A 17,904-nucleotide genomic window follows, 5' to 3' on the forward strand; every position below is an offset into this window, starting at 1 on the left:
TTCAGTGATCCTCGCTTTCATAAAACAGATGATTTGGTATAGTGGTATGTTGCTCTGACTCTTTTGCACAGGCTCCTGGGTTCAATATTTGGCAGTGAAATTTATGGTGGTAACACAGCATTTTATTCTAGCAACTTTCCAAACTTATATAATCAATGTTTAAAATGTGTCCCTGTTTTTTGGTCTTTTGCCCCCCCCCCCCTAAATTTTGGCTTTTTCCAAATTTCTTGTGTTGCAAAGTTCAGAGATACAGCTGAGTGTCAAGTAGATTTTACAAGAAGCTGAGAGCTGCAGGAGAAGAAACGTTTAGTGCTGCTTATGCTGAGTCTGCTTGCATTGTTAATAGCATGACAGGTAGTGTACTTGTTTTTGATGCAGAAGGCTATGGATTCTACTCCCACAGTAGGTAGATACATTGCTGATACTGTATTGTATGTAAAGGGGTGGATGCTGGGGTCCTTTTTGGTAAAGATACCTAGTAACTATATGAACATGTTATCAGTTTGCCATCCATTCCCTATTGCAATATTACTAGCTTATCATTTTTTAATGCAACAAAGGCAATTTATTCCTCAAGGGCAACCTGCACTTCATTTGTAGATGAAACAATGAAATATAAAGTTGTTTGCTAGCAGCAACCTCTTCATTAGTTACAGATTTCTTTAATGTGGAATTATTTAGATGACTTTTACTTCTTCAGAGATTGTGCATATTTACTGATACTGGTGGACTGTAAAAGTTTGAGTAGACTTTTATGATAGAAATGTTCTGAATTGGGCAGTTTTGTCATTATTGGTGCATGCATTTTGTTTCATTGTTTACTGGAAAAATGTTCAAAACAACAAATTTAAAACGCCCTCTAACAACTACTATATTGTACAAGAAATATAATTTAATACAATCAGGAAGGTGTATCAAAGAGCATGTGTATGTTTCGTGTGCAAGGGGCCTATGATTTGAAAACAGTCCAAAGTTAATCTTTATCTACCACTGGCAAAATGTATTTTCTTTGAATGTGGGTTTCAATGCTGTTTCAGTGAATGTGAGTTTCAAGGGCAGAGGAGTTTTAATCCTAATAAGTCTGTTTTCATTGTGAGATTGCATCGCTTTGTTTAGCAGATATTTTAGTGTTTGTGCTGTAAAATGCAAAATAAAACTTTCAAATGAAGTCCAAATCATTGTAGAAGTAAAGCAGTATGCACATTGTTTATGATAAATGGGGTGAAATAGCCAAGTAATGGTTCATTGGAATAGCTGCAGGGGGAAGGCTCCATTCGACCATGATTTTGTGAGGGGGAAGGGCGGCAAACTCAAAGACAGCCCCGGCTGAACTATACCTCTCAACTGTCCAGATTTTCACAGAATGAATAGATTTTTGCTTCTTATTTTTGGTTTGTTCCTCATAAAATGTATGGTTTTCTGGCAAATAATTTAGAAATTAAGTCACTAAATAATGACAGACACTGAGTTTCAGACTTCATAACCTTCCGAAAAATGCATGCTAAAGCAAGACCTGTTATTCTATCAACTGTCTCAGTTTATACAACAATTTTTAGTTCTGTTTATATGTTCCCCCAGTATATTTGGCCTTGTCCAGATTTCCTGCATTAACAGGTTGAGAGGTACATGCAAATAAATTGCTTTATAGAATTAGGCATATCCAAACCTCTCAACTGTCCCCAATTTTGACTCAAAATGTTGCTCTTCCCCTAATAATCCTGCCGCAAAATGGCAATTTTGGAAGAAAACGTGGAGGGTTTACAATTAAGAAATAACTGTAATAATCAGAGTTATAGATTACTTTTATTTCAGAAATGCATGTAGATTCTTTTATTTTGTCAGCTGCTCAAGTTAGCAGTACTAATATTAAAAAAGTGTCCCTTCTTTGTCAGGTTCCCAGCTGTGTTGTGTGGCTATTTTATATTTTTGCATCACATTTTCGGTCCATTAATCATAAAATTGTGTTTTTTTGGCAACTTAGTAGCAAATCATTAAAGACTGAAGTTAGAAAATAATGACAGACATTTGAGTTTCAGATTACATACCCTTCAGAAAAAATCATACTCATGCAAGACCTACTATTCTATTATCTTTCTACGTTTATAGGAGCAATATTTAAAAAGTGTCCTTATTTTTGGGTCTTTGTCCCACTTTTATGTATGGCTTTGTCCAGATTTCTTGCTCTGAGGTTGAGAGGTATGACAAATAAGTCAGGGCCATCACAGTCAGCCAGAGACATTTCAAATTGTGACATACTTGTTGCACCCCACTCCCCCATGTAGTGACTCTGTATGTGTCCAAGCAAGGCAAGGAGCAGTTATGCAGTGTAAATGTGCAGAGTATCCTCCCATCCAAGGTAGACACAAGTACTAACTTTTATTCTGTCCTTGATTTTGCAGAATGATCTGGTTTCTGTCATATTTTTATACTGTTGATTTATGCTTATTATTACTCAGAAAGTGCCTTTTGCTCTGTGTTTAAGTAGCAATGCTTTAATGACCATCAGGTAAGCTTGTCTGAGATTTGCTACTTTCAGCATGTTACTTGGTACTTTAATAAAACTGAATATAAATTATAATTAGAATTACAGTGCAAGGAGAAGTGGTTTGAGTTGAGTGCTTCTTGTTTTTCTTATACTTGATTTTTGACTGGCATTCCAGTAATGTATTTAAAAAGTAATTTATTTTTTCATGCCTCACAACCTTTTTGTTTCCATCTAGATATTAAGTAAGCTGTCATGCAGCCAATGCACTGACATATTTTTTTTCTTCTACACCTCATTTTGTCTTGATTGGACTCTCATAATGACGATTTGGCACCCAGGACAGCGTATTTAATTAAAGTTCCAGTTTTTGTGGTTTTGAGCATAGCTCCTCCCCTTTCTAGTTGGCACCACCCATTCCCATTGGCCCCACCCATTCAGCTGTCTTCTGCAGCCCCCCTTTGATTTGAAGTCACCAGCCGCCACTGCTAATGAGTGCCAAGTACAGTGGAACAATCACATCCTTAGATCTCGATGCAATACATTTAGATATAAGCTGTGCAATGAAAATAGACTGCCTCACAATAGTGGATATGTGATGATCAAAGGAAAGTTCATTGCCAACATAGGTTTCCAGGTTCCTAATTACAGCATCAGTTTTCAGGTGTGTGTTTGTCAATGTGATAGTTACAAGGGAACTCATGCTTGCTGAAGAAGACAATTACACACTTCTTGGCATTTAGCTTTAGTCCCTGTTTTGTCACCAGCTGTTTGCTTGGGTCAAGCTCTCTTGGAATATCCTGGCGTCCTTTAGGGGGTTTATGATGGCACTGCAAACTTAGTCAGCCACAAACACTTAACATTAGCTTTAAACTCCAGGAAGTAAATAACAAAGAGGAGTGGTCCAAGGACTGAACCCTGGGGTACATTACTAGCAACAGGCCTCTTGGAGGAGATATAGCCACCTAGCCTAACTTCCTGAATTCTTTCTGTGAGTCATTTTGTTATTCAGTGAGTTACACAGGGATTGATATTTGCTGGAAGAGTTTATCTATGATAACCAAGCCTGGGATGAAGTCAAAAACCTTTTGCCTTCATCAATTGCTTCAGTAACTTTTTTTGAATTAGTCAACCAGGTTTAGTAGGCATTGCCTTGCCAGATTGGAACTGGCTTGGGTTGAGAGTCTGTAGGTTACCTATATCCTTATATATTAATTGCATAATGATTCTTTCTATATCCTTACAGATGAGACTAGTTATGTTTATTGGTGTATAATTACCTGGGTTGGTTGAAGTCTCACCATTGTGTTAGGTATTGACTGTTGCTGTCCTCCATTCATCCAGCATGAAGACTGATTTGAAGCTGATATTGAATTGCTTCTGTAGGGTTCAGGCAAGTCATTTTTCAGGATGACCAGTAGGCAGCTTTTTGTGTTATCCAGCCCCATAGATGTCACATTTTTGTCCATAGATAGGTCCTTGAGAACTTGCTTTTTGTGATTTGAATGTGTGTGTGTGAGGGGTATAGGTGTGGCTATGTGACCTGTGAATATTATATGTGTGTGTGTGTGTGGGGGGGTGTATGTGTGGCTATGTGACCTGTGAATATTATGTGTATGTGTGTGTGTGTGTGTGTGTGGAGGGGGGGTGTATGTGTGGCTATGTGACCTGTGAATATTATGTGTGTGTGTGGGGGGGTGTATGTTTGGCTATATGACCTGTGAATATTATGTGTGTGTGTGGGGGGGGGGTGTATGTATGGCTATGTGACCTGTGAATATTATGTGTGTGTGTGTGGGGGGGGGGGGGGTGTATGTGTGGCTATGTGACCTGTGAATATTATGTGTGTGTGTGTGGGGTGTGTGTGTGTGTGTGTGTGTGTGTGTGTGTGTGTGTGTGTGTGTGTGTGTGTGTGTGTGTGTGTGTGGGGGGGTGTATGTGTGGCTATGTGACCTGTGAATATTATGTGTGTGTGTGTGGGAGTGTATGTGTGCCTATGTGACCTGTGAATATTGGAGTGAAGAGGTGTGATGAAGTTTGAGTTAAATTTGTCTGTCAGTGTGTTGCCTATGCCCTCTGGTTCTGACTGTGTGATATCACTTACTATTAGCTCTGCACAGTGCTGGGCATTGTTTAATTTTTTTTTTTTTTTTTTTTGGGTGGGAGCAAGTGTTCTTTTTTTTTTAACACTTTTATTAAATTATCACTTAAGGCACTGGCACACATACATTAACAGAAAAAATATAAACACTATTTTTTCCATACATTACATACATGTTTTTTCTTTATAACAACTGCCCTTCATTCCATAACTACATAATTTGTTCAACTCCTGCCTACCCTTAAATCTCACTCTTCCTCCTGAACATTATTCTGTGTCTGTCGTTTACACAAATTCCATTTATCTCTGTGTAATTTTCTCCTTCCCTTTTCTAAAGATCCCACTTCAATTTCTTTTATCTCTTTTACAGTTGGTTTAGACTTTGATTTCCACTTTCTACTAATTGCTTTTTTGACAGCCGATAGAATTAAACTTTATAAGGTCTTACTATGTCTAAGCAGTTCAGATCCCTGTATCTCAGCTCAAAAGAATCATTGTGTTAGTTGCAGCTATTTGCTTCCCCAATATTTTTGACAGAGTAGTTTGTAAGAAATTTTTAAAATTTGCCAAATCATTACACTCAGAAAAAAAACACTTTCCCAGTTAAGTCTTTTTGCCCATCACACCTACAACATTGCCTTACGAAAATTATTTGAAGTCTACTTGCTATACAAATACCTGTGCAAATACATCCAAGCAAAAACTCTAAACCTCTGGACTTTGTTGCATACTTGGGAACCATACATATGTCCCCATGTTGTTCTCCTGTAAATTGCTTTTCCAGTCTCTCTTCCAGTCTTTTTTAATTTCATTTAATTGATGCTTATAGTTATCATGAATATGTTATATGCCCTACTAATTATATCTTTTTAACAGCAGCTTCTGTCCTAGATCCAGCTAAAAATCCCACCAGACAAAGTATTTCACTTAAGATACCCCTATCCCATTCCCTTTGCCTATACTCTGATATCACTTCCTGGTAGGGAAGGCAGTCTCTAGCTTGCAGTCCAAACATCTTCTTGACCCTATCCCACTCTATTACGTTTCCCTGTCTAATTATTTGATCCCAGTACCTTGGTTCTTTTGCCTGTTTTCTCTAGAAAATTCCAGCCCCCTCTTGTCTATTTTCTGTTGGCTTAATTCTTAGAATACATTCTGCAGTTTTATAAATATTATACTCTGTACGGTTGTTATTATTCTCCTTAAGAATCTGCATCCAGAATCCCACTCTTGCCTTATTTCTTGAACTCCACTCCCCCATCACCATCCCTTTCCACAATGAATTATAATCTGCTTGTGTTATGTATATGAGCCTTAACTGAGTATCTATAAAATATCACTTCAAATAAGGTAGGGTCAACTTATCCCATTTAACTCTTACCTTTTTCATTTCCAGATTAATTCCATTAACTCTTAATTATTGTCCACAGCTTCTCCTCTGTGTGATAAAAATATGCCTGGCATATATATAAAACTTAAAAAAAAAACTAAAACATGTTCACCCTACCCATATCCATAAACAAGAGCTTCTCAACTTTTGTATTATCTTTTGTTTACTCTCTTTGCTAGGCAAGTGTTTCTAGCATTTTTTAACATAATTAAAGGCAGCTTTGGGGTTATGTTTCATTTGGGTGTCTGTTTTTATCTCATATCTGACTGTGGTTTATTAGATCAGGGTCCAGAGTTCCTTGTTTAGTTTAGCAAGATAATTTTGGCTTCTTAAATATTAGATTTATTTTTGTGTGCAATATTTTTTCTTTAATTATAGAGCCTGTTTATATTTGGATTACTTCATAGGGGGTTATTTTTTGAAACTGGTACTGTATTTATTTTTGAGGGGAACAGACATCCCTATGCAGCTATTCACATGTAAATAATATCTGGCAATGAAGGATTCCACATAAGCAGTGGAATCATCAAGATGGAATGGGCTTTTGAATTTACCCAGGTTATCACCAAGCTTTAGTAGATTAGCCTTCACATAACCTCTGAATACCAAGATATTGTAAGATGCCTCAGTCTTATGGTGAATGTGATAGACTTGTGGTCTGATTTGACCAGGAAGAAAGTTATAATTGGTGGTGAACAAAGCTGCCCCATATTGGTAAGGACCAAAAACATAATTTTATCACCCCTGGTTGGGGTGTGGTCTAACTTGTTCTTGAATCTGCACTGAGAAGTCCTGAAATCTTTGGGCATACATGTTTGAGTATGTATAAGTCTCCCAGTTTATGAAGTTTCCTAGGAGAAAGGTGAATTTGGGTTGATACAAAGGAAGTCCATATTAGTTAGGTAGGAGATATAGCCTGAGGGGGGCAAGAGGGGTCCATTAGTAAAGCTATGATATGATAAGGGGTTTTGTTAAATGTAGGTTAGACATGGAGGAGTTTCAAGTCATTATCTTGCCTAACTAGTCTGGAGATGAAGGGCTTCTTTAAGAATATGGAGACACCACTGCCTTTACTGCCTTTGTCTAATCAGGCGAGTGTGAGCATTGGATAAGCATTGAAACCATGCACTGATGGAGTGCTTTCAATGGTCTTCAGCCAGATCTCCGTGATGATACATATGTCAATGTTTTCAGGGTAAGGAGTACTTGTAGGGAGTGGAGTTTTATGTTAAGACTCATAGGATTGAGCAGCAATATTTTAATATTATCTGGATTCTGTTTACTAATGTTGGAAGCTTTAGAGGACTGACATTGCTTAAAAAGCTCTATGTGGGTGAACAAGGATTTAGCTAATACACAAAACCTTGGGAGAGAGGTGCAGGTCATCCTGGTCAAAACAGTTAGGGCTATCTACCATATCTTTCCAGACAGATATGTATATATGATGATGGTAGAATGCTTGTCAAGGCTAGGTTCATACCAGCCTCAGACACACATTCTGAGAGCTCCATCATGTCTCTCTTCATATAATTTTTGGGAGGTGCATCTCAAGTCGTTTGCTTTCATATATACTAGGACTGTGTCATATGTGTACTTATGGTGTAAGGACTTGAGTGCTTGGATGCTGTGGCAGATATTTGTGCCTGACCCTGTGTCAAAGGAAAATAAACTTCAAAATTATCAATACACAGCAGGTTCAGGTTAAGGCACTTTAATTTTGCAGCAAGGAGACAAAAACATGCTAATACAGAGTTTGTCTAACTGAAATCAGGAAGTAAGGTCATTTTTATACATTTTCTAACTAGACATTGCCTACCAAGCTGACGTAACAGATCACAAGTACATCATTACTTCATAGCAGCTGTTTGTCCATGCTTTTCTGCTTGCACTATCAATTTTATGAAAAACTTCCTAAGAAAAACAATGTGGCCTTGGTTACCACGGGTTAGATACAGCTTCCCACTATGTTATGTTACCATTCAAGGTACTATAGCTAATCTGAGCACAAAGCAAGTACAGATTCTTCAAGCAGTCTTTTGTTTCATGTATCTCTTCTTTTCCGCAGCTGTGCATGTTCTCATAACACGAACAGAGCTGATTGTTCATATTCAATCATATTATAGAAAACAGTATTGTTCTATTCATACCCTATTCATTCATTTTCCTGACCTAGCAGATAATCACCTGCTTCTCAGTACATTTCCAAAAGGGATAAACATGAATTTTGCTGTGCTAGCAAATACTAGGTCAGGGTGCATCTTGCAGTTTCAGAAAGCATACTGTAATTTGAAAAATCATCTTATAATTTCATACAGAATTAAGCTGTACATAAAATAGAATGAAATGTGTTAACTCGTTTAGCTTCCAATAAGCACTAAACATATATTAATACATATTTTTCTAACACCCTGTCTTTGCAGAGTATGGGGAGTGGTGCACTGGTGTGTCTCACTATGGAGTTATCTATAACTAAGATATTGGAAAGTGTGTGTGTGTATATGTATCTATAGATACATATAGATATAAATAAAGACACACACACACACAAACACACTAGAGAGAGAGAGAAGTTCATAGATTGGTAGGTACTTTTAGGCTGTTGATCCATCGCAATCTTTATAAGCCTAGCCATGTGTTCCCATGAACTTTGTAACCATTGTATTTAAATATGAATAACGAAAAGTCAGGCAGAATTTACATGATACTCCTATCTATTAGGGATACAGGTGTGAGACCAGGAGTGATTGTGCGGTTAACCATCCATCCAGATTATGTCTGAATAAAGAAAGAGAAGCACTAGTCTTTATGTGGAAAGAGAGAATTCCAAAGAACCCATATTCTCTGCGATGCATATCTATCCCTCCAACGTGTTCTATTTATTTTGCAGAAAAGATTAAGTTTTTTTTATGTGGGTGTTTATACTGCCATTGAACTTGTGGGTGTAGAGTAGGTCAGAAAGGATAGGGTCTGTTAAGCCTCTGTATACAAGGCAGAGATCACCCCCCTTGGTAAATTGTATGATACAGAGAAGATGTAGTTTTTATGATTTAGACCTTTGAGTTTAATGGTGAGAAAGTGTTGTGATCATCCAAGTTGGTGTTTTGATAGGGACATACCCAAATGGGCATAATAAGTGTCATATATAGTGGAATGATTATATCCTAGGACCTGAACTCCATTCCCTTATTAATAAGCTATCCAATGAAAAAGGACATTCTTACAATAGTGGACACATATCAGACATTTCATTGTCTATATAGTTTCCCATGTCCCTAACTATTGGATCAGTTTTCAGGGGTGTGTTGTCAATTTGACATCATGCTTACTAAAGGATGCTATTATAATTTTTTTGGTAGTCAGTTATAGGGCATGGTTTTGACACCAGCTTTTTGTTTGGTAAAGTCCTTCTTACAGGATCGAGGTGCCCTCTGGAGCATTTAGGATGGCACCAAGTTTACAGTACTCTACAGACCTAATCAGCCATAAACCCTTAACACTTGGTTTGCTCTCCAAGAAGTAAATACCAGATAGGAGTGGTGAAGTTCTGAACCACTGGGGGGGGGGGGGGGCTGGGAGGGCTTATGGGGGCTATCTTGCTAGTGACAGTTCTTTGGAGAATGTAGAGCCACCTACCTGTTTGTGAGCAATTTTACTATCCAATGAGTTACAAAGGGATTAACATTTAGCTGGGAGAGTTCATCAATGATACCTGCATGTGTAATGGTGTCATCCACCTTTGGGAGGTTTATCTATGCGGTATGTACCAACTTTCAATCATCCCTTGCTTCAGTAACCTTTGCAAAAAAGTCAAACAGGTTAAGTAGGCAGGGTCTTGATAAAATTGAAATGACTAAGACTGAGAGTTTCTACATTACCTATGACCTTATTTATTAATTTCAAAATGATTCTCTCCATAGCCTTACAGATGAGGCTGGGAGGATGACTGTTGCTTTTCTTCACTTATCTCAAATGAAGCATGTTTTTAAACTGTCACTGAATAGCCTCTATAGGTGGTTTGACAGGTCCTATTTCAGGCTGGATGGTAGGCAGCCTGGTATGTTATCTGTCCCCATAAAAGCAGTGCTTTGAGGACTTCCTCTTGGGAAAATGGCAGTTGTAGATGCGGATGTGATCTGTAAATGTAGGGGAGGAGGGGGGTGCAGATAGAACTAAATTCATCCACTAATAGATTTGTTGTGTCTTTTGGGTCAGAGTATTTGATATAACTTACTATTAGCTCTGCTAAGTGCTGGGAATTGCTTCTAAGGTTTCTAACATAGTTAATGGTTTTGTGTCTGTCTTTTTGCATGGGTGGCTATTTTTACCTCATATCTGGCACTGGTTGATTTGATCAGGGACCAGAGGTCCTTGTTTAGTTTAACAAGAGTGTTACTGGCAGCCTGAGAGTTACATTTGTCTTTAGAAGCAGGGAGGTTTTCTTGTATTATACAGCCTGTTTAAGTTTTGATTTTACACATGGGGTTTATTTTTATATACATTGCATTTGCTTGGGAGGGGAACAGATGTTTATCTATGCAACTATTCACATGTGCATAGAATTTAGTTATAAAGGATTCTGTGTTCACAGTGGAGTCATCTGGTTTGAAGATATTGAATTTAGCCAGGTCATCACTTAGTTTTAGTAGATTTACCTTGGCATAATCTCTGAATACAGAGGTATTGGAAGATGCTTTTGGCTTCAGTCTTATGGTGAATGTTACTGATTTATGGTCCAAACTGACTAGGGAGGAGGTGGTAGGGTTGAGGAAAAATCACTGAAAATCATTTCACCTAAAAACCATTTCAATAAATTCACATTAACTGAAACATGAAACAATCAAGAAAACCCAAGGGAAGAGTATTCAAAAATACCCTTTTGCAGGAGAGCAAGTCCATCTGCAGATCCATCCCCCACTCCTTTTAATTAAATATTGCTACTCCACAGTCACGCAACTATGTGGAAATACTGTGCACAAGGAATCACCACCAGTCAGCAGTAATTCACCATAATTCACCACAAGCACCAGCTAAAGCTTCTTCATACATATCTATATATTTCTGTTACTGTATTACAGAGCTACATTTATCTGTACCACATTCAGTAAAGTGGAATTTCAGAAAAATTGTCATTCAGTGAAACTGGCTTTCAACTACTTGCACTCTCAGATTTCTCATTCATTGGAGTTGGAGTCATATATGTGTGTGTGTGTGTGTGTGTGTGTGTGTGTGTGTGTGTGTATGTGTATATACTGACTATTGTAAAAGCACCCAATGTCGTTCAAAATATTGACTGCAATATGTCAGTGTTCAAAACGTCAACAGCATGCACCAAGCAATAACCATTGTACATACAAAGTTCAAATGTAAAAAAAAAAAGCCATCAATTTTTGCATGGGGCAAACCCCCTGCAGCCTCCACACCTCCTGCTAATTATATCTACTAACTCTGAGATTGTTCAATATTGGAGAAAGGGCATTTCCCATTGTATGATCTGACACATCTGTCGACCATCTGCTTAGTCAGCCAAATTGTGTCAGCTAAACAGATTTCAGCTAACTGTAGTGGTGATATAATTCAGTGTTCATTTATGTGTGTCTCCTTTTATATTTGTGCATTTTTCTAGACAGATGTTCATATAACCAGGAATGTGTGTGTGTGTGTGTGTGTGTGTGTGTGTGTGTGTGTGTGTATATATATATATATATATATATATATATATATATATTACCTATAACATAAATACCAACTAGTAGAAACACTTGTTGTGGTTAGAATACTGATCTGCCCCACTTGGAGCCCTGCTCATGGTGATCCAAGACTAACAGCCAAAATCTTCAGAGGCTGATCCATAGACAGAAAATCTATTGGTTTAGGTTTTTCAAATCTCCCTTTTATGTTGTAAAGAATCTGTGTGGTTGAATGTCTAGACAGACTGGAGAAACCCAAGGTTCACAGATCTCAGTCATACCAAAAAACTGGGGGAACCCAGGGTACAGGACCATCATGAATTCCAAGAGGCTGTTGCTGATAAGATCTTCTTCAGGTGGGTAAGTTCCATGTAGATTTCTTCACAGGATGTTTTAATTCTGCCCATGTTTATGAGGTTGTAGTATGCTACGTTGTTGAGCATGGTCAGGATCTTGTTTTCATAGTTGAGGATGTCGGTGATGACTATGCTGCCCTCCCCTTGTCTGCCTTTGAAATTCTTGATCTATCTTTGGAGAGTTGCACTATAACTTCAATATCTTGTTTGTCCATGTTGTGGTAGCATTTTTGGTCTATTTTTAAGAATGGTTCTAAGAATCAAAAACTGCCACTACAACATGGACAAACAACAAACTGCAGATGTAGTACAACTCAGCAAAGATCGAGCAAGAAAAATCATGATTCCTATGCCCTGCCACCAGCTAAAATTCATGATTCCTACGCCCTGCCACCTGCTAAAATTCTTCTTTAGATTTTCCTTCATCATATTTATACTTCTGCTAGGAAACATAAAACCAAGCCCAGTACCATCCACACCTACTACAACAAATACAGACAGTTACCCCAATACAACCAAATGTTGTGCCTTTAATGCAGGAAATATTAACAATAAATTAGAACAAACAGATACCTTCCTACCTACCCATCCCCCTGACATCGTAACCACAACACAATATTGGGTTAAAGGCAATATCACCAAAATTTCCACATTCAGCATACAACTACATATTAAACAGCAGACCAGGTTAACAGAACCAGTGATGGAACTATGATCCCATTTAAATCATGCATGAAATTGACCTTACTCTCTCAAGCAATATCTACTTTAGCCTATGATCACAAATGGTTAGTAGTGCAACTACCGCTACACAAAGGCCCACATCTTTTCATAGCCTCTGCCAGCCTTCCACCCCCTCCTCAATAAACAAAGTACAGCAATTAATCCACATAAAACAGACAACCCTACAGCCCAGTCAATGGATACTTATGGGAGACGTCAAACTAAACCTCCTAAGTAAAAACAAACTTGGCCTAAATGAATGTCTAGCAGATTATGGTTCCATCCATATCATATCAGAACAGGCAACACTAGATACTAAATCTGACAACTGCTCCCTGTTTGTGTTAACAAATATCATTAGCAAGATTTCCCCCATCTTCAGGCCTCACCTCTTTCCCTTGGTGACTGCTATACAGTAACATTCAAAATCTGTAGCACAAAGTTCAGACCAACTCCTCACATGATTTTCCAGGAAGTTAAGGCAAGTATAAGCACTTACAAATCACTAAAGAAAACACTGTTTGACCAGCCACAATGTAAATTAATAAAAATATTTAATAATGAACAAAATTATTAAAATATAAAATAGTAGTTTCCAATAAACAAACAGAACTCAATCAACATGAAAATGAAATCAATACTGAAGGATAGAAACCCATCGTTTAGAAAAACTCTGTTTAGTTATCATTTCCTAACTGGCTAAAGAACACTGTCCCTGATCTAATCTAAATTACTACAACAGAGCAAAGGCAGGTTTACAGTTCTTGGTGAGTCCTTTTGGGTATCCACTGCACAGTATAACTGTGAACAGCAACTGGCAACTATAACTGTCAACTGACTACTAACTGTCTTCAGCAGGCTCTTTTATAGACTAGCCTGTCCCAACTGTTCCAGTTCTAATTTTCATTTCATATTTTGAAAATCAACCAACAGCTGTTTACTAACGTTCCTTCGTATCTTTCAACTTCTGACAGTAACACATAGAAACTATCAACATTCTGATGACATCATTTGCAGATCAGCTGAATCTGAAACAGTTTGCCTTTAGAATCTTTCTTCACAAACATGCACAGTTAGAAATTTAAAAGGACACTGTTCACGTCTTTAAAACATTCTCTACAAACAGATTATAAATCAATATACAAGAACTTATTTACAGTATCATAGCTAGTCATGCTGGCATATAATACACAGGTTAATCTGAAATTATGTACAAAAACTCAGCCAGACATGCTAGCACAAATAACAGTGTCTAATTTCTTCACACAGGTCATTTGCATATAGACTGCAGAACACCTCAGATGAAAAAGTTAGGTCTGAAAGATAAAATCTAAACAAGTAAGGGCCTAGAGCAGAGCCCTGAGGGACACCATGGCTGTAACCAAGAATGTCACCTGTCCAATTGCTGTATACTTGTCATGTCCTATTTGTAAGCCATGCAGCTATCCATCTTATCAAGAGTACATCAATACCTTCTTCTTATTTTGGCTTTTCCCGGTTAGGGGTCACCACAGAGGATCACCTGTCCACTCATGATTGGCAGTGGAGTTTTATGGTGTTGAGTTGCCAGCCCGGTGCCCAACCTTCTAGAGAAGACACACACAGACACATACACACGCACTCACACCTAGGGCCAATTTAAGAGCATGTCAATACCTAGTTGTTCTAATTTATTGATCAGTGTTTTGTGTATGACCGTGACAAATGCTTAAATTTATAAAAATTACATCACAGCACGATTTTTCATTCATTGCTGTTATTATATTGTAAAGAATATCATGTTATAGGTGGCAATAGATATTTTCAACATATGCATACTGATATATGGTTTCAAGTCCCAGCCTATCCATTCCTGACAATAACTTTATCCATTATTATCATCTCCATTATTTTTCCACAACATGAAAGTAGACTTAAGGGTCTATATGATTCTAGGTTTGTCCTACTCCCCTTTCCCTTAAAGACAGGTTTAATAAACACGTCTCTAATCTTGAGTAATCCCCCCAGATTTATATGACCTCGTAAATAATAGAAATAATGGTACTGTAAGTTCTTGCTGAAGTGTTCTCAGGTCATTATTACTAATTCCGTCTCCTCTCTGTGATTTATTTGGATCCAGTTTGTGCAGTTCTTTTTCACTATAATCTAACTTGATTCTAGTATCTGATGTTACCTGGATGTCAGTAGGACAACGTATCAACCCCTTTGTGGAGCCAAACTGTTTTTCATATGATTTTGTTTGGGAATAAATTTTAGAATCTGCACACAGTTTATCAATTTCTGTCTTACTCCTTCCACATCTTATGTATTTATAAAAAGGTTTCCTATTATGCTCAATATATTTATATACATTTTCTTCACATTTTTCTTGCTCTCATTTCACACTATGCTTCATTTGTTTGCCCAGTTGTTTATTTCAGTTTTCAAAGTTGTAGTTTGACCTCTCTTTTAATTCTTACATTTTTTGTTAATCACCTTAATCAGGTATCCTGTTCTTATGGAAATATGTCTGAAGCAATTGTTGTTCCTGAACGTACGTTGTAAATAATTTCCGTACAAATGTTGTTGAATCAATATTATTCCAGTCTGTTTCTGGTAAATTTAAGTTCCCAGCTATATATTATTCTTCCCTCCAGTGTTTCTTGCAAGAAATGTATGAATTCCTCAAGGTCATCAGCACTTGACTGTGGTGGTCTATACACTCCAACAATTGTTGTATATTCAGGGGTTGCCTTTATCGTCACAGTTACACAATCTATAGTACTGGTGTTATCACTGAACATGTAATCATCACAGGTCTCATAACTATCTTTAATACCTGTCATAACACCTCCACCTGATTTTTTTGTTAGAATGTCTGTTACGGTAAAACATTTATGCCCTGACAGAACTGGTTTCCAGTCATTGTTCTTTAACCACATTTCACAAACAATAACAGTAGCAGTCTTGTGGGTAGCAAATTTTCCAATCAAAAAACTTTATTATTAATGGTCCTAGCATTAACAACTATCAAAGATGCATCAAATGTTGCTGTGACCTGCTAAATTTTGACCTAGCAAAAATCCTGTCTAGTGTTTGTCAAATATTGTAAAATATCTGCTGCAAAAATTCTGTTCCCTGATCTTGACGGATGCACACCATCCTGTTTGAACACATCTGCCAAAACTAGGATTGGATGCTCTACACAATTCCATTATTTTAAAAAGAGACATTTTTTCCATGTAAATATATACCCAAAAATATTTTCATTCACTGTAACCTGACTATTCAATCTATATGTGATTTGTGAAAAATATGTCCTACATCAGTACGAGCTATGCTAAGAGGACTGTACGTTCCCTACAAACAGAGTGCCCTTGCAGATGAGATAATTTGTACTATAAATAACAACAGATCAGTACTTCCTTACATTAGGGCATTCCAAGGCTTGTCTTACATCGTCTATTTTTGCTCCCAGCAAGCATAACACTATTTAATGTTCATTATCTTCTCTGCAAATGTAAGTATCAGTTATTCTAATAATTGAATCTCCAATTACAAGAATATCTTTTTTTAACCAAATCTGAAGACTCTTCAACTTTTAATAGAAGCATGTCTACTCTATCAATTATTAAAAACGAATGATCTTCACCACCATTAGTCTTATTAATCCTACTGTTTTCATTGTGTATTGAATTTGTAAGCATACAATTCACATCCAGCTAGTGTTGTACTTCCACAGCTTGAGTCATGTAGTCAACGTCTGTCTTTGCCATCTTTTTTCTTTTGTATGGCTCACAGTGCTAGTTGCTCATGCTCACACAATAGTCAGTTGTTGTGCTGAGTGCTCAACAGGGTTTTCAACCCCAAACTAGTCGGATTAACCATCTGCTTTTGTGTACCACTCCAGTTATTGTATGAAAAGGTAAGACCAGGCTTACTTCGAAGAATGATAGACAGGTACTGTTTTATTTTGCTTCTCTTGTTAATATGAGGTTTATGAATGGTTGTTAATGAATAAAGTTACAAGAAATAACCATGAAATAGGCTCAGAAAGCAGCAAACAAACACTAGTTAGTATAAAAAATGCAGACAGTGTGATGACAGGTAACTTCTGATCATTAAGACCTCTGACAAAATGGTACCAAGGTTACCTATTCAGCAATATGGCAGAGAAATGCTTATTGCAGTCACAGATAGGAGAAATATATACAAAGAGAAGTGAAACATGAGGTGTATGTGCTTAGTGGTGGGAAGCAGACCTGGATAGAAAAAATATTAATTTTGCTGAAAGTATTAAAATTGCAACACAGTGGAAAACAATCATAGAAATAGTAACATTAATCAATATCAATGCAACAGTGGTAATGTCAGTTCAACCATGCAGAGAAGTATAATTCAGGATAGTAAACTTCACAACACCCACGCAGAAGGGATCTGGAAGTTCGACTGCAGAATCCTACACTAAGGCACTGTATGAGCACATCCACTCATGCATGAATCGTGCCATCCCAAATAGAACCAAGATGCTCTTCTCCAAAAAAAGGAAGCCAATCTGGTGGTCCCCTGCTATAAACAAACTATACAACAGAAGGAAGAAACTGTTGCAGAAAAGAGGAAAATCCCAGGATGCAAAAAAATCCCTCACCAGCCTCAGTAAGAAGCTGAGATAAGCTAGTTATGAAAATAAAATTTCCAAAGATTCCAAAGACAACCACAAGGCATTCTATAGTTATGTCAAGAATCTAAATGGCAATGCTCAGATCTGCTCTGAGCTACAACAGAATGGCATTAAATATACTGATCCCAATGATATTGCCAACATCCTGGCAGATCAATTTAGTGCCAACTTCACCCCCCTCTCACCCCCTAAAGGGCCCATCTCAATACCAAAAGATTGCCAAATTCCGATAATCACAGCCACACAGGTAGAGACAGCACTCTCCAAAGCTAAGAATACAGCATCCATGGGACCAGATGACATCCCAGGCTGTGTACTACATGAACTACAAAATGAACCGGCACCTCACCTAAGTGTCATGTTTAATCATAGCCTCACCTCAGGCTTCGTGCCCACTGAGTGGTGTACAGCTACAGTTATCCCGCTCCACAAGGGAGGATCCGCCTTGGATCCCGGGAACTACTGTCCCATCAGTCTGACAAGCCTGATCTGCAAGGGCATGGAA

Source organism: Protopterus annectens, chromosome 2.part0 (assembly GCF_019279795.1).
Source record: "Protopterus annectens isolate FY-2018-M chromosome 2.part0, PAN1.0, whole genome shotgun sequence".
In the NCBI taxonomy this organism is placed as follows: domain Eukaryota; kingdom Metazoa; phylum Chordata; order Ceratodontiformes; family Protopteridae; genus Protopterus; species Protopterus annectens.